Source organism: Podarcis tiliguerta (genome assembly GCF_965153285.1).
Source record: "Podarcis tiliguerta genome assembly, chromosome: 7".
Lineage (NCBI taxonomy): Eukaryota > Metazoa > Chordata > Lepidosauria > Squamata > Lacertidae > Podarcis > Podarcis tiliguerta.
Window position 1 is genome coordinate 58,713,630 of NC_139540.1, and position 26,168 is coordinate 58,739,797.

Below are 26,168 nucleotides of genomic sequence, written 5' to 3' on the forward strand. Positions count from 1 at the left end.
TAATAGTTAACAACAGTTCATTTCAGTTGGTTAAATGCCTTCCCTTCTTCGGTCTGAGTGGAAGGGTTATAACTTCCTCCCTTTACTCTCCTTTTCAAAGCAGGTCCCAGAGCCTCTCTAGCATTTTCTACTTGTCTCCTCTAGTGTCCCCTTTCTCATCCCTGGCGGTAGCTTTAAATCTCATGTGGGCTGTCTCAACATTTCATCCTTGGCTCTTTTCCTTCTGTCTGCTCATTTGCTCGCTCTAGGATACCTTTTCACTGCCTAGCCCAAGTAATGATCATGTCACTCATTTAATCTTCGTTCCCAATTCCAAATAGCATCATCAAGCATATAGGGTTCCCTGAGATACATTAGGACTGTCAAGAAGGATTCTTTGCTCTGCTTCTGATGTTACCATTTTCATTCATGGGAATGAGCCCATAAATGATTCCCATGGAGAAAAATGTAATGTTAAACAAACTCTTCCCCTCATGTCTGCTGCCAAGACAGAAAGTATGACTTTGCCTTGTGTTGCCTGTTCTTGGGACATTTACATGGACAATGTTAAGTGCCTTCTTGCATATGCCGTTTGGGTGGAAATGAGAATGCTTCTCATGTAAGATAAGTCACTCTAAATTCTATCTATCGGCTTTCCATTCAAATTGCAGGTGCAAAACTTGTATTGAGCGTTCGGTGTGAAAATTGCACAGGGCCACAGGAAGCTGCCTTATGCAGAGCCAGAGATTTGGTTCATCGAGTCCTGTATTGTTTACACTGACCAGAAACAGCTCTCCAAGATTTCAGGCAAGGCTCTCCCCCATGCACACCTGGAGATGCTGGAGATTGAACTCAGGAATTTCTGCATGCTGTAGAGGCCCTTCCTCAAATAATAAGCAATAATGACCTTTTATTTATTTGGTACCATCACAGTGCACACAGCACTTTACAGAGTTTTCTTTGTAAAAGAAAAAAACATAACAACAGCAGACACGTTGCATACCTTCCAACATTTCTCCAATGAAAATAGGGATGTCCTGTTCCAGGGGTCAGCAACCTTTTCCAGCTGCGGGCCGGTCCACTGTCCCTCGGATCATGTGGTGGGCCGGACTACATTTTGAAGGGGGGGGGAGAACAAATTCCTATGCCCCACAAATAACCTAGAGATGCATTTTAAATAAAAGGACACATTCTACTCATGTAAAAACACGCTGATTTCCTGACAGTCCACGGGCTGGATTGAGAAGGCGATTGGGCTGGATCTGGCCCCCAGGCCTTAGGTTGCCTATTCCTGTCCTATTCCATAATAATAATAATAATTTTATTATTTATACCCCACCCATCTGACTGGCTTGCCGCAGCCACTGTGGGCGGCTTCCATCATTTATAAAAACATGACAAAACATTAAAAATAAAAAACGACCCTAAACAGGGCTGCTTTCAGATGTTTTCTAGAGGTTGTATACTTATCCCCTTGGCTTGAGGGTTGTATAACTCCATACCCTCTAACATTTCTCCAGTGAAAATAGGGGCGTTCTAAGGGAAAATGGGACGCGGGTGGCGCTGTGGGTTAAAGCCTCAGTGCCTAGGGCTTGCCGATCGAAAGGTCGGCGGTTCGAATCCCCGTGGCACTCCCGTTGTTCAGTCCCAGTGCCTGCCAACCTAGCAGTTTGAAAGCACTCTCGGGTGCAAGTAGATAAATAGGGACCGCTTACTAGCGGGAAGGTAAACGGCGTTTCCGTGTGTGGCTCTGGCTCGCCAGAGCAGCGATGTCACGCTGGCCACGTGACCCGGAAGTGTCTCCGGACAGTGCTGGTCCCCGGCCTCTTGCGTGAGATGGGCACACAACCCTAGAGTCTGTCAAGACTGGCCCGTACGGGCAGGGGTACCTTTACCTTTACTTTAAGGGAAAATGAGACATTCAAAGATCAAATCAGAAACCAGGACAGCTTGTGTAAATCTGGGACTATCCCTGGAAAATAGGGATACTTGGTGGGTCTGATGTTTCTCTTCTCCCAAGCAATTATGGTGGGTTTAAATTTTAATATAGCCCTGTCCTGGCCCAGATTGGCTCATGGCTCCCAGCAGAGGCTGGTTTAAGATGTGGCACTTACTGGATGAGCTGGGTCACATCCAGAAGAGCAGAGTCACATGTGATAGAGCAAAGTCAAGACAGGCTATGTCAGATCACAATAGGCAAGGCATGGCACAACAGGCAGGACCAGATCACACCAGACACACCTTGGTATGTCAAGATGCTGAACAGGTGCTGGCCAGAACTCACCCAAGAGACCTGCTGTCTCAGCAGCACACTAGGCCTTATGAGGGTTAGGTGGTCTGGACCTGCAGCCTACTCTGATCTCCCTTTAAAGGCCCATTGCCCAGTTCTGCATTTGCACTTTGAACAACATAACAAGTGATTTCCACAGGATCGTTGAACAAGGGGGTTCTTCTGTGTGGAGCACTGATGGTTTTGCCTGTGGTGACAGAGCATACCAACTCAGAAGGCATTGTGGAGCAATGCTGGTGGGACAGAAAATAAACAAGAATAAGGACACAACTCTGGAGCAAAAGGGAGCCAAAGGCATGTAGAACATGTGCTGCAATCCAAAAGAGGTGCTTCTTTCCATACATCTGTTCACCAAATGACAGGAATCACTTCAATTTCTGAAATTCCAAAAGTTGCATTCAAAACTGAAAGGGCAACAGTTGAAATTAGTGCCCATTTCTAATATTTGCAGGTATTTGCTTCTGGTTGTCTCACATAATGTTGCCATATTTCAAACTGTTGCCAAAGTTGTTGAGCTTTTTTTTCTTCCACCCAGACACTGCTGCAGACTGTGGTATTCCAGATATTTCTGGAAAACTCCAGACAACCCTATCTTACAAGTGCTCTGCTCTGTTCACACCAAGTTTCCACAATCGTTCAATGTAGTAAAAGCAAGAACAGAACAGTATTGTGCTTCTTGAAGCTATATGTAGACGTATTTTCAGGCCACTGAGCTGTAGCGCAGGTCAGGTTGACCTTCATTGCTGCAGCAACTGTGAAGACATTCCAAGACATCTAGCCAGATACTTCGTTCCAACGGAAGCTGGAACTGAATGAAAGGGAGCAGTGAGTTTACTGCCAAAGGACCCAACCTTCACACTTTTATCAGCTGATGGCTGCTTCTAAATGGAAGCAAGAGGAATTTACCCTTGTAAACTCTTGAGTATCTGCTGCAAGGGAAAATATTGTCCTCTACACACATCCTTACAACTCTTGCCTTCAGAAGGAAAAAAAAAACCTGTTCCTGATGAGGCAGCAAATGTTTTCTATAGGAGAAAGAAAATTATCAATGCTGTTTTGGAGAAAAGCAAGAGTGAAGAAATGCAGAAGAAAAATTGCTGGGGAGATAGTGATAGATAGATAGATAGATAGATAGATAGATAGATAGACAGATAGATATAGATATAGATAGATGCCCCCCCCCCCTGTGTTTTACATGCCAAAAAGGACTGACTGTAAATTGTATTTCTGAGATTCATCCCAGAGCCACTTTAAAAGCAGCCCACAGCCTCATCAGGGAGACAGTAAACACTAAGTCATAATTACCTCATAAAAGCAGGGAGCCTGTGTTTTCTGAATACACCAAATTTGGTCTCATCTCACTGAAATAAAGTCTGTTAAATCTATTATGTGCTACCCTGGTTTGTTTAAACCCAATTAGTGCTTGTGTTAAAAAGAAATTAAGCCAAGGGTAGGAGTATCAAAGCTTCTCTTTTCTAACTTGATTGTCTTTTTAGCAGAGGTATGAAACGCTGAACTTCAGCTCTCATTAAAAGGGCCGTTCATTCCAGGACAGCATGTCTTGTGGTAGTGAAGGCTTACACTAACAGTGAACTGTGGAAAAATCTCTCCCCTTTGGCAGCCTGCATTAACGTTTCTCCGGCAAAGGGATTTCTCTTGAACTCAACAGTGCTCTATGAGTTACTGTACAGTAAAAGAAAATATTTTTCAACACGATCTCACCTTGGTTTTAATATCCTACCAGGTGACATCTGACACCGTGCTGGGGAGAATAACGCCTCTCTAGGTAGTCTTTTCAGTATTGCCTGAAAATGAACAGTCTGTGCCATTAATATGGCCAATGTAATTAGCAGAAACAGTGCGAGCCATGTTTAAAAATAAAGATGCTGCCAATGTTTCCTAAAGCATTTCCAGCAGCTAACATTGCATCTCAACCATTGTGGCTGGTCTTATTAGTGGGCCAGAGAGGAAATGGAATGTGATGCGGAGATTTACGGCGTGAGGGGAACAGTCGGAAGAGTCCATTCCATCTGAGATCTGGCAAAGAATGTTGATTCCTTCGGATGACAGCCCTGGTTTTAAAATCAAGTATCAAGCCCTCATGGTTACTAAGCCCAGCTTTGCAAAAGGAAAGAGCAGGGCTTTGTTTCCCTGTCCTTTTGTTCACAATCTCAAAATCATACACATTTGCCAATACACTCCTATTTCCCCTTATTTACCTGTACCCTTTCTTCTTTGGCCGTACTGACCCTCGATAATCATTTCTGTTTACATTTTTAAACTTACTAACTGGTTTACCAATATTACTTCATTTATTTTCACAACAACCCTTTCAGATAGGCCATGGTTCTTCTCATTTTATGGATGAAGCTGTAGGGCTAAAAGCGAATGACTACTAGCCGAAGGTTCGAGTGTTTATGATTTTGAAGCTACCCACCCTGGGATTTAGCTGAACATATTACCTTTAGACTGCTCTGCAGTAAAAATCAAGTCATAACAGACTAGGAAATTACATAAATCAGGCCCTCCCTTAAAGAGGGCACGTATTGTGGTGAGACCTGGCAAACCGACACCCTGTGCTGTGGGTGGGTACGATTGGTCAGCCACAATACCCAATTGGTAGGTCCCTCGAAGCTGGGTACAATCTGGCCAATGGGACGCAGTCCAAATGGTTTAAGGGACCTATTTATGCCCATGCACGTGACCCAGAGCTTCCTCTTTCGGCGCGTGCATTCAGAACACCCGCCCACCTCTCCCTACTTTTAGGGCTTTGTGCTTGACCTTGCCATGCCGTCGTGTGTTGTCTGTCGTTGGGACAGGGGCACAGCAGGAATTTTCCCCACGTGGCTGATTGGCTGTTGCCATTTGGGTTTCGCCTGCCGCATAGCAAATTGTCACAACTTGTAAGGTTGTGGATAGACTCTGGTTCAGGTGATAGGGATGGGAGAGCGCTTTCGCCATCCCTATGTGAAGGGTATTCCGTTAAAGGAATCTAAGGACTCAATGGTTTGGTCAACCCCTGAGAGGGGGTTGTGCCTGTGCCTGAGTCCAGGGGGACATTTGGGTGGCGGAGTTAGCCTGTTCCTGGCTTTCCACTTATCCAGGTGTTCACCCTTGGGTCAGCGCTACCTGCATGGCAGGGAGCTAGTCGAACCAAAGCCTATGTAACTAGTCACTTTCTGTAATCAATAAAGTTGTGGCCTAAATTTTGCCAAAAACCAAACCAAAATTTTGAGTCATGTGTGAATTTATTTAGGGGGGAGGTTTCAGGGTCTGAACACGCAACAACAGTTCTTTTCTTTTTCTTTTTCTTTGCAAGCAGATGGAATCACTCATGAATGTAACATTCAAGCAGAAACTCTGGGAGTTCCTGCCATTGTGCATTCCAATCGTAGCAAGTTTGGCCTGAGAACCGACTGTGAATGCACAATATATACAATACAGAATAAGTGGAGAACTCACTTAAAAGGAATTTTGCCAGATTAATTGGCCTGTGCTAGAGCAAGAGTCCCAGCTGCACATAAATACGCATGGAGTCAGAAAACAAGTGCCATAAATTAAGATGAGAAAACTGACATGATGGGACTATTTTGGAGAGTGACTGTGGACATATTTTTGCCTATAATAGGACTGAATTTGGCAGCCACATAGTGAATTCATTATGGAGCGCTGAAAGGAACTAGATTTTGATGACAATTCCCGCATGTGCACTGTGTTTGACCTAGCTTGCTTCTAGCAAAGGGAATCGCCGAGGTCACGGTGCAACGTACAAAGAAAGACTCTGAAAAAAGCTGGTGCAATCCAGAAGAGATGGTAATTAGTGCTGAAATAGATTTGCACTCGCAGATGTTTCCAGGCTTGGGTGTCAGCTCTCCGACACATATTTGAAATTCAGTATTTGGCATCTGATACCTGATATCCAGTATTTGTTAATCCTGTGAAAGAGGAACCTGCTCCCAACAGCAATGTTACACCACTTTGGGGCAAGCGCAGCCAGGACACTCTTGTATGTAGAAGTGCTACAATAGCAAAAGCCCTCCAGGCAGGCCTGTGTAACCAAGTGGCGATTTTAGGCTGTGTGTGCAGCCTAAGAAGAAGAAGAAGAGTTTGGATTTGATATCCCGCTTTATCACTACCCGAAGGAGTCTCAAAGCGGCTAACATTCTCCTTTCCCTTCCTCCTCCACAACAAACACTCAGTGAGGTGAGTGGGTCTGAGAGACTTCAGAGAAGTGTGACTAGCCCAAGGTCACCCAACAGCTGCATGTGGAGGAGCGGGGAATCGAACCCAGTTCACCAGATTACGAGTCTGCCGCTCTTACCACTACACCACGCTGACCAGGACTGAAATAACCATTGTGTTGTGTACATAGAGGAGAGCAGGGGAAGGGACTGCAGCCCAGTGGCAGAGCACCTGCTTTACACAGAGAAGACTCTGGGTCCAATCCCTGGCATCTCCCAACAAGACTGGGAAAGGCTCCTGGCTGAAAACCTGGAGAGCCACTGCCAGTCAGCTGGATGGTCCAATGGTACAGTTCTGTACCAAGGAGCCTCCTGTGTTCACACAATTGCTAATTGCATGAATGGTGTCTAGGGTGGGGTGGACTTCTGCAGGGTAGGACTGCCACCAAAACTCTGAACCCTGCCAGGAGGTGGACTAACCAATGACCATCTGAGACAGTGTCATGATTGCCATGAAAGCCTGAGCTGGCCCTAAGGCAACCAAGGCATAGGTATTGAAGTCAACCAGGATGAGAGTCCTAGGTTCCTCCAAAACCACATCAAAGACAGCCTTGGCCAACTCAGTCGGGGAGGCTGTAGGGCAGCAAGGTGAGTGGTGCGCCTATAGTACCCTCAATCTGTCTCCATGACCCCATATCAGATGCAGGCCCTGCAGTTCAGGTCATTATCATCAGTTAGCAGCTCCAGTTCTGGCCTTGTGATTAATCAACCAATAGCTGCTTGAGTAGTAGAGGCAACTGGATCACACACACACACACACACACACACACACACACAGCATGTTGCAATCCAGAGGTTTGCTGAGCAGCTATTGATGTTTATACAATGATCTGTACATGACCTCAGACAAATGAACGAGTTATTCTGTCTCTTGAAAAAGCTACTCAGAAGAACCAATGCCCAACAAAATTTTGAAAAGAACAGGAGTTATAAGCCAATTTCCCCATCCCAACCTTAGCACAAATGTTGCTTTACTCTGGCTTTTCTTCCTCTGCAAAGGTGAGATAGGAACTGGCTTGCTGTTGTTTTCCCCCTTTTGTTTTTAAATCTTTGATGCTGCGGTTGTGCAGGCCATTATCCTGTAATGGAGAGTTTAAAGCAAACTCTTAAAGCAAAGGCAGTATTGAATTCTTTAGGAAGAGCCATAATCTCTGTGCAGTAATTGAGGCTCATTCCACGCTAAAGTGACAGTCAATTATGACCTGAAAATGTTGTAAAACAGCCCTGCCAGCAGTCACTGTATGATTGGCTATCAATTCTATAAATGGCCTGTTTACTTGATTTTGGCTGTATACCTTTGCATAATCCTCAAATGAGGTGTTTTTAAATATTTCAGAGCAACATGTATTTATTCATTTAAAGCATTTCTTACCCACCATTCATTGCCAGAGATCCCAGAGTACAATAAAAACAAACAGTGGCACCTATCAGCACAATAATACCATAAAACAAGAAAAAAAAAATCAACCAACAGCAATGAATACAAAAATACTATAAAACCTGATCTAGAACATATGCCCTACAAATGCATCTGTCAGTTTATTACAATGAGGCAAGTTTCTTTGTCATTATCATTAGGAGCAAGTTCACATATGCATGTCAATCATTTGATGACCGCAACATTGTGATGACTTCTGTGTGTGAATGCTTCATCACAGAAAACTATGAAGACATTTACTCTGGTTGTTCAAGACCAGGTCTTGAAGATCCCTAAGAAGCAAAACATCTCCAGGATGTGGTAAGTATCATATATATTTAAGGAATATCTTTTGTCATGCTAGATAGAAATAGATATGTACACTAATGCCACATTGCATGCAAAAAATGTCTTCCATATTCATCACTTTCGACTGTCCAGTTTAGCAGGAATTTCTTCATTGTTCATCTTGGGACCATCTCTGATGTAAAGTCTGGCAGACATTTAGGAGGGAGCATGTAAGTGCCTCTGTGTCTGAGGCAGGATGATTTAGAATACCATACACTGGAAGCTGATCTTCATTTGGGCCCCATTTGTGGGCTTCACATAGACATCTAGTTAAGAAAGGGATGCTGGATTAGACAAGCCATTGACCTGGTCCAGCAGGCTCATCTTACGTTGTGTGGATTCTTTGCATGGGGATAGCAACATTTTCTAGCTGTATCTATAAAATGGGAGTTTGGTTTTCCCCTGGCCATTGATAAATCCCCAGAAACTTTGCCTAGATAACCATCGTCCAGATAATGGAAGGAATTCAGTGTAGTTCTAAGGAAATTGTACCACCAGTGCAACCATGGCAGCTTGCCGGATGGAATGATCTCTCTCTCTCCTCTCCACTCTGTTCTGTGGGTTCCCCAACACACACTCTGAAGCAAATTTGGATGGCACAGGAGGGGCAGAAAGCTCCACTGCACCAGTGGAAGATGCTGCGCTGGCTTTCTCTAGTGGGACTCATTAGTTGAATCCAGCCCTAAGTCTCCACACAGAAACATTGCACACACCAGATTGCCCTACACACTAGCTTTTAAAAGTCTAGTCATGATTCCCAAATATTAGAATAGAAAACGGTCTCTTTTTAAAAAAAGGAAAAAAAGAATGAAAGCCCTCGTGAGGTATTAGACTTAAGATTCACATCAACAGAGATAGATGCAAATAACTACTGATCGGACCCAATTTTCTGTACGAGAAGAATCGTGTTATTCCGTTCAGGCTGATCATGCAGTATAGCAGGATTCAACCGGCTTGAGGACTAGGAGAAGGAAGAAGGAGTATCAGATTTTTATTGTCACTATTATGGCAGAATTAACTCTAGACGACAGTTACTTGGATTAGAATATCCATTTCACTCACAAGTATGCGCTGAATAGCAGCCTAGGGCACCACCCTTGGTGGGGGGGAAAGTTACAGAGTATCTAATTTACACTAAATCATCTTGAAGTTTTGCTCTTTGGGCTCATCTGCCCTTCGGCTTTCCCCAACCCTTTCTTGATTTCGCCTCCTTCCCCTGTTCCATCATCGAGAGGTCCTTCCCACATTTTTGCAACTGGTTCCATTTTCTCTCCTGAATGCTTCCTGTAGCAAGTTGAATAGGAAACAGCAGTAACTGATGGTACCTTTCATAAATTTATCTTTCTAGTACAGCTAGCTTCGTGACCAGAAATCCATATTGGCTATCGAGCAAGCGGAACAATCTGCTCCATCAAGATGACTGGACATTGTCCATAATTGATGGCACAGAAAAGCATGACAGATGGGAGAGCTGCGAAGCAATAGCTGGCTCTCTGTTGTTCATGCCATCTTCTGTTTATGAATCTACCATCTACTGTCTGGAATATTGCAGGTGTCAGGGTCCTCTAAATAGATTCTGATATATCCATAGGAAGCAAGGGCCTCATGTGATCCCAAATGGCAACTTCATCTCACCCGTCTGTTAAACGAGATTCTTAATCCTACTTTCTTTCTACTGAGGGATAGAACAAGACGGCTTTGAAGGTCTGCGCCTTCGGCTAACAGAAAATATGTCAAGGTCACCCAAAGGTCATATTATGGACAGCTGTTTTATTAATTGCAAACAAATGGGCCCAGTATTAATGGTCCTCGTGTGTTCTGGTAGCAAATATGATGGCATTTTACTGCAGTATTGTAACTACGTGAGAACCTCAGCTCAGTTGCTCTCAGGGTTTTTGTTTTTGTATTTATGTGTTTGTTTATCTTTTTGATTGTTCATACTGAAGATGTCATCCTGAATAGACAAAAGGCAAATTAAATATGATCAAACTTTTATCATTCTTCAAAATATATTCTGCAAATGATGTTGAAATCCTTGGGTGCCTTCACATTATTATTATTTTTTAATGCTAGGCATTAGGGAGTATATTTCTGCTTTCCTCATCTCTGTATTATCTTTTGATTAAAAACTTCAGTAAAGATCAGGACAGAAACTTCCCCTACAACCCACCAATCCTACATGATTCACCTGTCAAACATTACTGATGCTATGTAAGGTCCAATCACAGGGTACTGGAAACCCACCTTTACTGGTCATCTATAGATTGGATTCTTGGCTTTCCAGAAAACATAGAATCAGAGATCTGGAAGGGATCTTGGATGTCATCTAGTCTAAGCCTACAATCCAGGATGCAGCTCCAATATCCCTGACAGATGACTGCCCATCCTCTGCCTCCAGGGAAGGAGAGTGTATCAGCTCCCAAGATGTCTGTTTCGCTGTGAACGGCTCTTGCTATTAATAATAATAATAATAATAATAATAATAATAATAATAATAATAATTTTTATTTATACCCTGCCCTCCCCAGCCAAGACTGGGCTCAGAGCGGCTTACAAGCAATAATAAAAACAAGTTGAATGATTACAACTTAAAAACAAAATTAAAATACAACATTAAAATAATGAAACATTAAAATATTATAATGTAGCCTTATTGCAGGAGCAGAAGGAAAAGAAAAAAGAAAGAGAGGGAGGGAATCAAATTGGCTCCAAGCCAAAGGCCAGGCGGAACAACTCAGATCCTGCAGGGCCCTGGTCTCGTGAGGCAGAGTGTTCCACCAGGCCGGAGCCAGAGTTGAAAAGGCCCTGGCTCTGGTTGAGATATTAGAAAGAAACACTTGCCTAATGTTTACCCTAAATCTGCATCCCCACAATTTCTACTCATTGGTTCTAGTCCTGCCGCTGGGGCAACAGAAAAGAGGTCTGCTTCATCTTCTATGCAAGTGAAAGCCCTTTCCATATCATAAAAAAGGTAAAGGGACCCCTGACCATTAGGTCCAGACATGGCCGACTCTGGGGTTGCGGCGCTAATCTCGCTTTATTGGCTGAGGGAGCCAGCATACAGCTTCCGGGTCATGTGGCCAGCATGACTAAGCCGCTTCTGGCAAACCAGAGCAGCACACGGAAATGCCGTTTACCTTCCCGCCGGAGTGGTACCTATTTATCTACTTGCACTTTGACGTGCTTTCGAACTGCTAGGTTGGCAGGTTCCATATCATACTTCCCCTTAATCTCTTGTCTAGGCAGTTTCTTCCCCATCTGTGCGCTTGCGGTGGAAACCAATGCTTATACAGTTTTGCATACATTAAAAGGGTGCACTTTTTTTTCTGAAGCAGAGATTAATCTCTGTGTGACACATACGAAACAAATCTTAGCAGATGGATCTTCCACATCTATTAAATTCCTTCCAGCTTAGATTTTGAGCAGCATGCGGGTGATCTCTCCAGGACACGCAAGGAACACTGCCCGCGGCAGGGAAGGACAGGTCAATTGAGCCAGGCATCTTGGGCCCAAACCCATTAAGGAAATCCTGGTTTCCATTTGAATAGAGGAAGGCATTCAACAGAAGGAAGAGACTTCGGTGTTTCCAAAAGGTTTAGGGCCAGGGTGTTGGTTTCAAGGATTCTGCTAACGAGGAGGCTTATTTGAACTTGGCACCAGCATGGATCAAAAGCAAGGAAACAAGCTCTAAGCAGCCGGATGAGAGGCCACTGGAGGATTTGGGCCTGGCAGATTTATGGAAACTTTAGTTCAGCGTGGATCAGTTCTGCTGTCTCCAGGGCTCCTATAGCAGCAATCAATGAAAAGACTACCCGCTCTGGCAGATGTCTGCCTGCTTAAAAAATGTTTTTACATTGAGACTAAGTAAACATATATAGAGGACTCCAGTGGGTTTCTCGCTCACTAGCCACTACAGGATTCAGAGCCCTATACTTGTGGAAGGAATCAAAAGAATAATCTGATTTACTGTGTTATGGAAACAGTGACAATCCCTGCATGAAAATAAAAGGAAAAACATCTGGAAGGAAAGAGAGGAAGGCAGGGGGAGAGCATCATTACGGCTATAGTTCTTTAGTAATACTCAGGCAGATTTACACTGAGGGCAGAAAGTGGGGGCTCTTGCCATCCTGTTTTATACGTATGTAACAGCTTGCCACAGTACGTCATCAGAGGTGAGAGCCATTTCTGTCTCCGCGATGGATACTCAGTTTGTAAAAATAATTAGAAAAGTAGATGGGATTATCTATGTAACTAAACATTCCCCCTGGCCTCCCTCTTCCAGCCTGACCAGATGTAAACATAGATGAGCTAGAAGTGGGTCACTGCCATGGCAGATTGGGGGGCTTACTTCAATGTTTACTGTGGCTGCAAAAGAGGGAGCAAGGGGGCAGAACAGCTTAGAGTGCAACAGTATTGGGAGAGACGTAGCAAGAGGTCTATAGCAGGGGTGGAGAACCTTTTTAGCCTGTCTGGCCAGACCTTTAGATCACTCATCCCTGGTGGGCCACTTTGACAGGTGGGCAAGGCCTCCCAGCTGTCAATCACCTTCTGTGCCTAGCTGTGAAGCGGGCCTGGCCTAGGCCTAGTTTCCACAACTGCCAGCACAAAAATGTCTTAAAGCAACTTACAAAATATTTTAAAATACCAAAAAAGCTTGTCAACCATTGAAAAACCAGATACATAGGGTTTTACTCAAGAGTATATCTATTGAAATTAATGGACCTAACTTAGTCATGTTGATTAACTGCAAAGGGTCTATTCTGAATAAAACTTAAACTAGACTTGCCATAAGTCAGGAAAATCCCTGACATGTCCTGGTTTTTGGGTTTAACAATGGCGGCATGGGGAATTTTGCCAAAATGGCAAAATGTCAGTGAAAACTCGGATGTATGGCAACGCGGTGGAAAAAGCAGCAGAAACAGCTGCTTTGGGTGGTTTCCTTAAAAAAAGCTGAACAATTTTGTGGGTGTCAGGAATTTCACTTTTTGAAATATGGCAACCCTAATTAAATGCACCGGGGGGGGGGGGTATTTCTAAAGATTTTCATCCAGCAAGAATAATGTAAATAGGCCATAAATCATACTGCAGGATGATTTGAGTTAAGAACAGTATGATTTGAGTTAAGCCTGGTCAGTTTCAGGTTGAGAACGGACCTCCAGAATGAATTAAGTTCTTAACCCGAGGTACCACTGTATCACTAACACCCAGCAATGTGGGTACTTAGAGAGATAAGCAGACAGACATCCAGACAGATAGCTGCATGCATGAAACAGGAAGTGAATTAACAATAGAGAAGCCAATTTGTATTTTTGACTACCCTCGCCATTCCGCATATGTTTATGTTTGCATGATAGCTTTGCCTCCATCTAAATCAAATATTTGCAAATAGGGTAGGGGCCTTAAGGGTTCCAAGATAACCCATGTGTAACCAAAATGTATGAGCTTACATGCAAATGTTGTATAAGTAGCATATGTTTTACATAATGGCAAGAGCATGGGTTGACCAATCTGAAGCCATTCATTTTCATATGTTGCTCTTTAAATTGCAGACAACCTGCCGTGACTCTTCGAGATGCCCGTGGGCCTGTTATTCAGGCTTGCTGCCGTTGCAAGCAGATCCTTCCCCAAATATATTCTAAAAGCATTTATTATACTCTTCCAAGGCTCTTGACATTTTAAAGTTATTCAGGGCCCAAATGCTAGAGAGTACATCTTACTTATTTCAAAGGAAAATACTACCAAGTAAGTTTATAATTGCAGACTAGAACTTTGTGCCTAAATGCATACATTCCCTGATCCATTGGAGCAGGCCCAGAGAAACTATGGCTGCATGAGCTGATTCGCCCCAGCATGTTGGGCTTGGGGTGGGAGTAGGGTGAAGGCAGACCTCTGCTCCCTCTCTTGAATGGTTCATATTGTAATGGTCTTTGGCCAATAGAATAGAGTTTTGTTTTTACGAAAGAAGCTCCACGCACAAAGCGCTGTCTCATGATTTGGAGAAGGGAGCCATCTGAGCAGCACCTGACATTTGAGCACCTGCTCAAAGAGTTTGATGTCCAGATAGGAATCACATGCATGAAAGTCGGATGTCATGTGCATAGCTCACCTCGAAGGATCAAGCTGATACACTTGCAAGGAGGTGGGTGGGAATATCTGTCAGTTCCTCGTTTTTCCAGTCTTAAATTCAGTTTTCAATGTTTCCACAGCAATTTGCAATTTCTATTTTTTTTAATCCTCATGAAAATTTGTCAACATTTTAGTTTGCTTTTCTCCATTTTAGTGTGATTTTTTTTTATATGCAGTTTTGGATAATAGGAATATTTTACAAGCAGTTTTCTCTATTATACTGCATTTTGAATGTAATCTTCACTGATGACCATTTTTATGAACTCTCCCTTCCATAGTATATGCATTTTTGGTCATACTATTTGGTTGGAGAACTGCATTGCAAAATTCGGAGAAATGAAAATTTCAAAGGATAGCTGGGTTTGCGTTTGCCTATTGGTTTGAGATGTCTGAATTAGGTAGTTCTCATTAAAATGCAAGCAATCCCTACCTGCAAGTAAAATACCCTGAGCTAGTTTAAACATATTCACCAGTCCTCACCTAAGGGCTTGGCCACACTTATGACCCATGCATGAGAAGTAGCAGTTCTTCTGCAGAGTCTTCCACACAAGTTGATCCAGTTGTGTACAATGTTAGTGTACACTAGCACCAATTACCTCTCAAGGACAATAATATGCAACTGCTTCCTCATGATCAACATCATAAAGTCCTTAAGCGTCCTAGAGACTTGTACAAAGATTTAAAAACAAATCAGCCCTTCACTGCAGGCTTTCAATCTAATAGACATGATACACAAGGAAAATGGCATGAAGAGGGAACAGGAAAAGATGCACACTGAGCCCCCAGTTTTTCAACTGTTGAATGACCAGATGGAACTTGCATTGAACGAAATATACACACAAAAAGTCAAATTTTTTTTAGCTCCCTCTTGAATCATGCAGAGGACATGGTGAGAATCCAAAGACTGTGGCAGAGGGCAAAGCCTAGGCAAATGGCATTCAAGGCCATGCTGGGCAAGAAGACTTTATAAAGGTTTGATACAGGAATATCCAGGTTTTCCATACCGGCTGCTGTCTTTGCATGGGAATTGGTCCCCCTGAACCACCGCAATTTCCTGGATGACTGTGGAGGAGATGATGGGGTGTGGAATCCATGAGGTTATTATCAACACCCCCAGAACAGGCCAGTTCTCAAAAAGCATAAGAGAATAGTCCTCAAGGCCTCTGTGCACAATATCATTTCCTTAACCATGAGCACATTTGACAGAAAGGAAAATCATGTCCCAACGTGGGAAGGCCACGTGAATGTCAGTGAGTCAGCCAGATGGCCAAATGTATTTTAGGAGAGTCAGTATTCACTTGGGCTTCCTACAGTCTTTGTGGCTTGCTGTACTAATGTTGAGGGGGAAACCAACATGTCTGAAGCAAACCCTTCCTTGGGAGTGTTTTGTGGTGACTGAGATGGGTACTCACTGTTAAAAATGTGCTTTTTGCATTTTTTTTCCTGAGGGTGAAGTCTATTCTTATTTCGCCTGGCTGACAAGGTCACAATAGTTTGGCCTCTGTGGAAATTCGTTTCCTGTGGGTAGAGAGCTCCTTTAAACAAAAAACAAAAAAACACAACCCATGGAGTGTTAAACCCACATGAGGTTCATCTAGGTAGTCACAACCAGTATAACACAGTTTCTCCCTATTTTCTTTTCTGGTTGTGTCTCAGATGTGGTCTCATGAGCCCAAGGCACTAGGTAAGCAGAGAGCCTCTCTTTCTGTTCTTATTACACAATACAAGTTCAGTGGGCCATAAAGTCTCCGCCATTCACACTTTAATAATAGATGATCCTCTCTTCTTCCTCCCCCATCCCTTGCTTTGCATGTGTAACCAAGCTGTGGTCAGATAATGCAGCTGGCCCTTTGTTTGACACATTTGGGGAAGAATGACCTCGGGGACGGGATGGAGCAGTGTGCAAAGCTCTGTTACTTTCAAGCGCATTTCAGATACGCAAGGATTAGAGTTGCCAACTGACCTGGTTTTGTAAGGCAGAACAAAATGAAATAAATTTCCATTATTTCCAAAATCTGAAAGCCACTTCTTTCAGGACCAGGAAAGTTAATGTGCTTATAAGGTGTATGCAGAAGAAGACGTGACATAGTGGCTGAATTCCTTAAAAACCCAAGGTTCTGGGTGCTACCAGCATCCGACTGGCAGCTGAACACTGTGTCACTTAAAGTTAGCTGTTAAATTTTTGGATCTCTGCCATTTCCGCAAAACATGGGAGCAGCAACAGAGGGAGCACGGGACACACATCCTCTTTCCATGCTTTAAGAAGGCTTACTTAGCCATTGCACATCACACATTACACTGGTCAAAAGTAATAAAAAGTGTATGCACATTTTGATTTATACAGTTCAGGTTTTCTGTACACAGGTACACAGACTCTTCATTTGTATGAGTGTAGAGCTCACCAATTTGTGTACACAGGCTACAGACCAGGGCTTCCCAAACTTGGGTCTCCAATTCCCACCATCTGCAATTCTACATCATCCCTGACTACTGGGTCCTGCTAGCTAGGGATGATGGGAGTTGTAGTCCAACAGTAGCTGGAGACCCAAGTTTGGGGGACTCTGCTGCAGAATGTACCTGACTCTGGGATCAACATCTGGAGAAGGTCATCACTTTCATTCTCTCCTTGTGACCAGCCAATCATCTTGCTGGAAACTAGACTAGATAGTTATCGGTCTGATCCAGTAAGGCATGACCAAATAACTTGATCTGCATTCAATACCACCATAGGCACTTATTCAGTCTAAATAGGCGTTAGGCACCTAAGCCTGCTAGCTGACCAAAATTGTTAGCAAACACCCAGGTTAGCTGTTGGAAGAAATGTCTTAGCATGGAGTTTTCAGTTGCTTCTAAGCAAGATGGGTAGAAATGGTAAGAGGCCAGGGAAAACAGCCGCCACTGCATCCACTCGATTCTATTTGCACTTGAGAAAGTGGCTGTCGCTTTCTGCATTGTGGCAAATGCTCCCCAAAGAGTCTTCCACCCATAAGGTCTAGACAGAAATCTTTCTTGAGCTCCTTGCCCTTTGTCATTCTAACCCCCGGAGCTTCAACGGGCAATGAAAGCTATTAGGTGAAAATGGAAGAGCACAAAGTGCAGCCTTCCACTGCCCACCCGCTGCTGTTTGCACTGCTTTTGGGAAAAAATACCCAGGCATCTTATCATTGGATATCAAAGAAAGGGTTAGTGCTGCTCCCCCTCCCACCCACCCCCTTGCCCCCGCCCTGCCCGTTCTCCTGGGATATGGCATATGGCAATGTGCAGAAATCATTGCACTGGAAGAATCTGCATACTGAATGCATCAAGAAGCAAAGTTAATGAGAGAGACCGCAGCTATAGACTGAAGCACTTGTGGGGGTGGGGGGAGATTGCTTAATAACAATAATGTGAACATTATCAACAACATTCTTTTCAGAGGCTGCCATATTTTAAAGAGTGGAATATGTGTTTAGATATCAGCATGTCGTTTTCCAGTGATATGTTTGGATTCAGAGTAGCAGCAAAATCACCTGGTTTAAAATCATTTCCTGTACGTAAAATAATGACCTGTTACGTCCTTTCGTTAGGCAAAGGTTTAAAACTCTGCCCAAACTGTCCGGTTTTATAGACAGCCTGTGTGACTTCCAAGACTGGCAGATCATCCATTAGATCATCCCAATGCCTCACTTTCTCAAAACAATGTCCGACATCAAAGAAGGTACCCAGCATTATCCTCCACAACTGTTTAAGGCAGCTGGGGGGGGGGCTTCACCTCCTCCTTTAATGTTCTCAGGACATTAAAGACTGTTCTCACACCATCAAAGAACTTAACAAGAGCAAGGGAGGGGGAAGGAACAGAGGCAGAATGGGTAACCTTGTCAGATCACTAACTCCTCCATACATTTTGGTCTTCTGGGTGCATTTCCCATACAAGTTCCTCTTCCTTCTCCTCTCCACAGCCAGTGAGGCACCCTCTTCCATGGACAGCCCTTGGACTCTGAGGCTGCCTCTGCCTCTGTGTTTGAGCCCCACCAGAAAAGAGTGCCTCACTGGCTGGCTGCAGAGGGTGGAGCTGAACTGCTTCTCTCTCGGAGGCAGTGGGGCTGCCACCTGCCAGCTTTGCTGATTGACTTTGTAGATGCCCGGCCCCCACAATTATATTACTGTGGGTGCCCAAGCACCCATGGCCCCCTGGAGTTGGCTCCAATAGCCTTGTAGAGTTGGAAGGGACCCTGAGGATCATCTCATCCAACCCCCTGCAATGCAGGAATATGCAGCTGTGCCATCAAACCTGCAACCTTGACATGATCAGTGCCATGCTCTAAGCAGCTGAGCTATCCGGGTTCTCATATGTGAGCACACCCAGTAAGTACACTAGAAGCATCGCAATGCAACCCTGAACAGCGATGAGTTACAAGTGACAGAGGTGGGTCCATGTAGTTAAATGCAATCTGCAGCCATCATGTGTAAAGTGGAATGGGTTGCAAATTAAAATAGGTGCATGGATGGGAGATTTTTCACCTTCCTCCCTGCTGCTTTTCTCCCTCTCCCTCCCTCTCCCCAGCTGCTTTTCTCTCAGCTGAGCTATCTTTTGCCATGTGTGCTAGATTGAGGAAGAATGACCCTCCACCAATCCGTTTTAAATCACACCTCCACCCCAGTCCACACAATTCAAGACACAATCCCACCACTATCACTTGTAGTTTGGCTGTGAATTCAGTGGAATTTTTCAGCAGAGCAAGAGCTCACTGTTAAACAGAACAAAATAAAAAAACCTTGCATTTTAAAAAGAAAGCCTTACTAAATTAATCACTGACCTAATTCTTTAATATCATCCCCCCCCCCATCTCCTTTGAAGAGCTGTGGAATTTTGGCACCTGAGCAGAAGAAGCTGATTGCGCTTCAGATACACAGACGCTGGCACCAAACTGTCCAGCCTGCGCACAAAAGGAACATGAAAAGGCAGGCACGTGTGCGTTCCAAATATAGATTCTCCCAGTAGGTTGGCATTGGAATTTAAAAGCTGTTGCTATCAACAAGTCCTTCCCAAAGTGTGCGAGCGGCATGCCTGGAACGGCAAACAAGCCATGAGTACACTGGCAGGGGGAAAATAAGTAGATGCTGAAGATGTGGGGAATATGAAGTCTTGGGGAGTGAGGGAGATAATGGCCATCTCTCAGGGCCTGGGGGGGGGGAGAGTGGTAGACATCCAGGGACTCCCCCACCCCCACCCCACCCCAAAAAACCTTTACAACAGAAAACACAAGTTAACAAGGCATGGCATGTTCTTCAAACCTAAGAGATGCTTCTGTGCTTTATATCAAACATCAACACATCTGTTCAAGGCTCCCCCTCTTTCTCAGCATCCCTCTCTGAATCTTTATTCAAATATCACCTTCCTACAGCAGTAGCTGTCATGATCATTCTCTGTGTGCTTGCTTTCATTCGTAGGGTAGCTTGCGAACCTTGAATTTAGTTAAGTCTAGGCACTTCCTGGTTGTTGCTCTTTAGGAGCTGGATTCAATTGGAAGTTCAGGTTGCACATTTACAGTTGACTGTCTTGTGCAACACACCTGCTTCCCCGAAAGGTGGAGATAAAGTGATAAGGAAAGGGATGGGGAAAATGCACACTAGAAAGTGCACAATGACCCTTTGACACAACGTCGTCTAATCGCCTTGCAAACAAATCAGGATGAATGCCCAATGAACAGGTTGTCTGGAATGGCCCATACAGTGCAGGGATAAAATAGCCATCACAGGCTAGTCTCATCTTGCTTTACAGTAGTCTGTTTCAGGGAATCTCAATGAATGTCTGCCCTGCTCTGATGTGGATAAGTCCTCAACCATCACCATTCTGATATTCTCATTGCTTCTGCAGCCAAGGTAGGTTGATAGTAGGGATGAGTGAATCTGTCAGTTTTGGTTTTTCTCAGTTTCTCCCCCCCCCCCCCAGTCTTCAGCTCAGCTCTCCACATCAACTTGCTTTTTTAAACATTCTCGTGAAAATTCACCAGCATTTTAGTACGAATTTCTCCTAAAAGATACATTTTCACAAAGCAATTCCCCATAACATGTGTTTTTGTACGTTATTTTCACTAATATCTGCATTTATATGCACATGTTACCCTTTTTGTAGACTTTGCCTGGCTAGAGAACTGCACTGAAAAATGCCAAACAGTGCAAATTTCAAAGCATGGTTGTGTTTTGGTTGGCATATTGTTTCAGAAAGTGTGGATTAGGAAGGTTTACCTTTAAATACAAACTGAATAAAATTTCTCTCCCATCGCTAGTTGAGAATTTCAGTTGTGGAACAGAAATATGCCTCAACCACCACCTGTATACCCTTTTCTGCATAAAGATTAAGGGCCAACAGCATATGACATTAGTCAATTATATAAACAAGTGTGCTTATCTTGGCTGCTTTTATTTTGGAGGGAAAACTCCCAGAGGCCCCTGGCTGGAACATGCCCCCCAGTCTTGATTCAGGTCCTAAGTCTGTTTTTTCCTGAAATATTCCCTGGCTGGTTGCTATTTGCTCCAGAAGGTGCTATTTAGACCAGACAGCACTTTCAGAGTTAAAACAGCAGCAGCCAGAAGAGAGTGATTTTCAGCAGATAACCAGTACAGGGCTCCGTTCCAGTTTTAGTTTATTTAGTTTTTATCTGATTTCAATGTCTTTGGTGTTTTATTTTTAATGTGTAAACCACACTGAGACACTAGAGCTCAAAAATGTTGCTAAGGTTGTATACACACTCCTCTTTGCTCTCACTGCTGCTTTGGGTAGTGCTGTACACACTTTAGCTACAATCCATATTTATCCTGTCATTTCTTATGAGATGTTGCATTTTGGTGCCCTATTCTCCAAACCAGCTTTGATCCGAATCGAGGAAACGAACAACCTACCTGTATTATAAGCTGGCAATGTGTACACAGCCCAATATATTTAATAAACAATCAATAATCCAGATCAAAAGTGCCCTGCAGATTGTGGCCCCACAGCTACCTTTCCTCCAAAATAAATCCGCTCAGATTATGCACGTTTGCTTAAAAATGTCGTGAATGTCATGTGCAAGTTTGGCCCAGACACTGAAAAATTCTCTGTGTTGACACTGAACTGTCATCTTCATTTTTTAAAAAAGGCAGGGTACCAATTGCTAGCACCTTCCCTAATGTCCTTCCACAGCACATGAGTTTGTGACATTTTCTGCACTCTTTTTTTTATGTAGTCCTCTGTTTATGTTGCTCTGTTATCTTAAATCGCTTGGGAGAACACATTTCGTCTTCACTTGATCTCTGGGTGTCCTCCACTCCCACCCGGGCGTTGCTACTCTCGGAACATGTTTATTAACTTGAGTGGCATTTGTAAAATTGCAACCCCATTAACACAGCAAGTTATCCAATACATGAAGCTGCTCATCCATCGTTTAATTGGGACATGTCGCTCCCCTCCCAGATGTTCCCTTTCAGCAGATACTATTGTGCATCTCAAAAATTTGGATAATTATAGGCCCTATAAATGTAGTGCTGTAGATTGGCTGGCTTCAGCCAGCACCTCCTCTCTCTTTCTGTAATGGCTTCATTGTACAATAAATCACTCAATTCACAGTAGGAAGGAACTAATGTCAAACAGGAAACTTTAGAGTCACTTCCCACTATTGGTTTAGTAGTGGAAGCACTTATGATAGCCCAGCATAGCAACATAGCATGTTTTAGCCTGTATTCCCAACAAAACACACACACACACACCAATCTTCAATAGAAATAATATTTGAAATATATTGACTAAATAGTGGATTTATAGTGTGATTAATCTACTTTTTTAAACCTGTCAGGAATGCCACAAGAAGACAGTTTCTGGCAAAAAAGAAAGAAAGCGCCCCTTAGTTTATTTATAATTTATTTCATAAAATGTATAGACTACTTGATTATGGGGTGGGGAAACCTCTAAATGGTTTACAAAGAGAAAAAAATAATCACTAAAAACAGCTAAAAACAACTATTTAAAATATTAAAAAAATTAATTAAAACCTGCAATAAACTAAAAACAGATTCAAAACACCTATCTACATTCTACATGTCCGAGTAGGCTTGTCCAAACAAAAACATTTTCAGCAGGACCCAGTGAAGGTGCCTGCCTGGTGTCAAGTGGAAGGAAGTTCCAAAGTGTAGGTGCTGCCATATTGAATGATCGATTTCTAACAGTTGTCTAATACCAACAATAAAATACTGTACATATCATTTCCCATTCCCTTGTACTGGCACGAAAGCCATCTGCAGCTGCCCCACCACAGAAGACACAGCTGACCTGCTCCACCAGGGGTGGGGAATGTGTGCATCCTTCCAGATGTTGCTGGACTCCATTTAAAGGGAGATGGGAAAGGTTTCTCTCAATATTTTATTCTGTTGCTCTCAAATATTATCTACACATAGTAAATTCCGGCACTCTGCTAGGATGGTTACACAAGCTCAAACCCAAAAATGCAGTTATTTGCAAAGTCTAAATCAGACAGGTCAGGAGGCCGTTTCCTGTCTAACCAGCTATCTGAAACTGCTGATGCTAGTTACAGGTCAGAAGGTCGTTTCCTGCCTAGCCAAAAACTGCTGTCAACTAAAAACCACTAGCAAGATGTTTCCTGCTTTGCTTCTGCTTTAAGTAATGCAAGAATAAGAAGAGATACGAAGGGAATGCTTAGCTAGCAAAAGAAGACACGTGTACAAGGAGGTGGGAGGGAGTGCTTGGCTTAGCAGAAAGACAGGAATGTTTAGCAAGCAATAAAATGTGTTAAGCAAGCAATATTTGCTAGCCGATTGGGGAAGTCTGGGGGTATAAGAAAGTCTGCTGAAGTGTCTTGCTTTACAGCCAGTGTATTTCTAGGAACTAACCAGCAGGCTGTCTCTGAGTACAGACCTCGACTCTGTGCTCAGATCTCAATAAACTCTTTTTCTCCAAAGAAGATTCTGCTTTCCTGGTACTTTTGTTCCCTCCGAGGTCCAGGGGATGGCGTGGCTAATGGATCCCTAGGTAAATAAGGCTTCATTTCTTTGGGGGCTCGTCCGGGATCAGCCCCCTCCCCAAATACGGACCGGAGGGCCAGGCTCAACCAAGGTGAACAGCTCCAATCGGCGTTCGCATTTCCGGTGCACACCCTGCCAGTTTGTAGGGGGAGATTGCCACACCGTCCTGGAGCGGAGACATCTAGTTGAGGGAGAACAAGAGGACAGAACGGCGCCGAGGGGACAGGTCCGCAGCGGAGAAAGGTAAGCCCGAGGGAAAGGGCTAGGGGCCCGAGGGAAAGGGCCAGAGGCCTGATCAGCCTCACCTGGTAGTTGGCAGTAGAGTGCCCGGCAGTAAGAATGCCACCAGGAAAGGAATTGGTAAAGGTTTGGGAAAGGGAATGGGGCAGAGGGAATTGAGTGTTTTGTTGACATGTTGTGTGTCAGATACTCCAGTGACTGAATTGTTGTCAAGTGTGGGTCGGGGCCTAGCGCTCCCCTTGGCCGAGCGATTGCAGGGTTGTGCGTTTTCTGCCAGGGCGACCTCGTGCAGACCACAATCTGTATCGTGTGAACTGTGAAAGAATTTACAGCCCAGTCAGGTGCGGAGTATCTGAAAAAAAAAAAAAAAAAAAAAAAAAATAGGGTCTGGAGCAAGCCAATGTATTCCTCTGGAATGCTTTTTTTAATAACTGGAAAACAGCCACAAAGAGTGATGATTCACATTGAAAAAACAGAGACTCAAAACTTTATGTGAGGTGGACTTGCCAACCCAGAGAACTGCGTGGCTTTGATTTGCAATTAATCAACCCCCTGTGGCAAATCAACCCCCTGTGGCAAAATATATTAAATGTCCACCCAGACCAGATCCCCTATATCTCTACATGGAAGACCAATGTAAAGAAAAGAATCTACCATGGCTAAAGTCTTGCTGTGACAGCAACACACAGAACAGGATTTGTACAGTGAAGCCTCTGGTGTTAGAAGACCCAGAAGATGAGGAGGGGGAGTGATTAAGCCACCACCTTACACTCCACCAACAGCCCCTCCAAACCCCCCCCCCCCCCAGGCCAAGATCAAGAAGCACAGGGAGGTGCTGGTGTAGGGGGGAGGAGGACCTGCGAAGGAGGATAGTGAGACGGAAGAAGAGGAAGATGAGGAAGATAACGAAGAGTTTAGGAAGACACTAGATGATATGAATCAAGGAAAGAAAATGTGGACAGAAAGACAGAAAAAGAGACTAAAGGAGTTTGTAAAGCCATTTGAGGAAGAAGTTGGATGTAAGCCCCTTGTTAGTTGAGGCAGCAGAATGCTGCACCCCTGAAAAGAGGAAGAGATGGCAACGTAAGTGGGGACAGGCGGCGAAGAGAGTTATGTCTCACAGATAGTATGAGAAAACCAGGAAGGATCAGGCAACTGGAGAAATGCCCCTTCAGAGGGTTTATGATCCACCAGCCCCTGTCCCAGCTGAACAAGCGAAGGCACCACAGACCTACACGGTCCAGCATATACCCTTTTCAAGTGCAGATGTTTGTAATTGGAGAAATCAGAACCCCTCTTTTGAGGAGAATCCAGCAAAGATCGTAAAATTGTTTGAAGGGATTTTTTTTTTAAACCTATAATCCCACTTATGATGATGAACAATATCTCCTGGACTCACTACTAATTACAGAAGCATTGCTTGGCCCCTGCATGAGTCAACTAGGGAATAGAGAAGGATCCTTTTATATGGGGCAGGGAACAGCAGCAGGCTTTTCAGGATCTCAAAGTGACAACAAGCCCCAGTGCTTGGCATCCAAACCCCAAGAAGCCTTTTACGCTGTTCATAGATGAAGACCAGGGGGTAGCCAAGGGAGTCTTATGCCAGAAACTGAAAAATTGGCAGCAACCCGTCGCATACTTGTCAGAGAAGCTAACCCCAACAGAACAGAGATTGCCCCCCCCCTGTATGAAAGCGATTGTGGCAGTGGCCACCCTACTCACGAAGGCAGATAAAATTCACGTTTGGACAGGACACCACCTGTGTGACTCCACATGCAGTCCCAGCCTTACTTGACATGAAAGGCACCTATTTCCTATCACAAGCGAAAATGAGGAAGTGCCAGATGCTGTTATTACATTCACGCCTGAAGTTTCAGGTTACCACAGCCCTTAACCTAGCTACCTTATTACAGGTAGGAGAAGGTGAACAAGGGAGCTGCCCACTCAGTCTTACCTGTGCCTGTAACAAAACCCACAAACCAAGTGGTTAATATAATTGGGGCCACAGGTAAATCACAAAAGGCCCCGTTTTTTTGCAGTCTGTTACCTGCTGCCTAGGTGGCCAAGTAGTCCAGCACAATTTTTTGTATATACCAGAGTGTCCCATTCCTTTATTGGGCCAAGACTTGTTAACAAAATTACAAGCCCAGATTTCCTTCCAACCAATGGGGGAAGTAATGATGACAACTGGACCAGCAGGAGAGTTTTCTTTAGAAATGCCCCTGAGAGACCATTGGTGCTTGATGATGGTAAAAGAAGAGGAGGGAATCCTCCCTGTTAGCCTGCCTCATGATGTAGACCCTGGACTATGGGCGAAAGATAAAAACCAATACCCCATCCCACGACAGGCAGCTGAAGGAGTGTGGGTGCATTTGAAGCGATTGCTTCAACATGGAATCTTGAAACAATGCCAATCACAGTGAAACACCCCACTGTTGCCAGTGAAGAAGGAAGATGGTGGGTACCGCATATAGGCCCCAAAGTTCTGGAAAAGAGGAAAGGATGAACAGGACTTTGAAAAAAAAACCATTGA

The 26,168-nt window shown here is 44.0% G+C and overlaps 2 long non-coding RNA genes across 5 annotated transcripts in view; one reads left to right on the forward strand and one right to left on the reverse strand.

The window, feature by feature from the left end:
- Nucleotides 1-26,168, forward strand: part of LOC310681768 — a 55,309-nt gene that overhangs the window by 19,580 nt on the left and 9,561 nt on the right. The window lies entirely within an intron of this gene.
- LOC310681661 overlaps nt 873-26,168 on the reverse strand; it is a 44,231-nt gene continuing 18,935 nt past the window's right edge. For all 4 annotated transcript variants that reach the window (XR_014513462.1, XR_014513463.1, XR_014513464.1 and 1 more), the window contains 4 exons: nt 7,464-7,589; nt 3,992-4,074; nt 1,881-3,294; nt 873-1,515 (listed from right to left, as the gene is read on the reverse strand). This is a non-coding gene — a long non-coding RNA (uncharacterized lncRNA). The remainder of the gene's footprint in view (nt 1,516-1,880; nt 3,295-3,991; nt 4,075-7,463; nt 7,590-26,168) is intronic.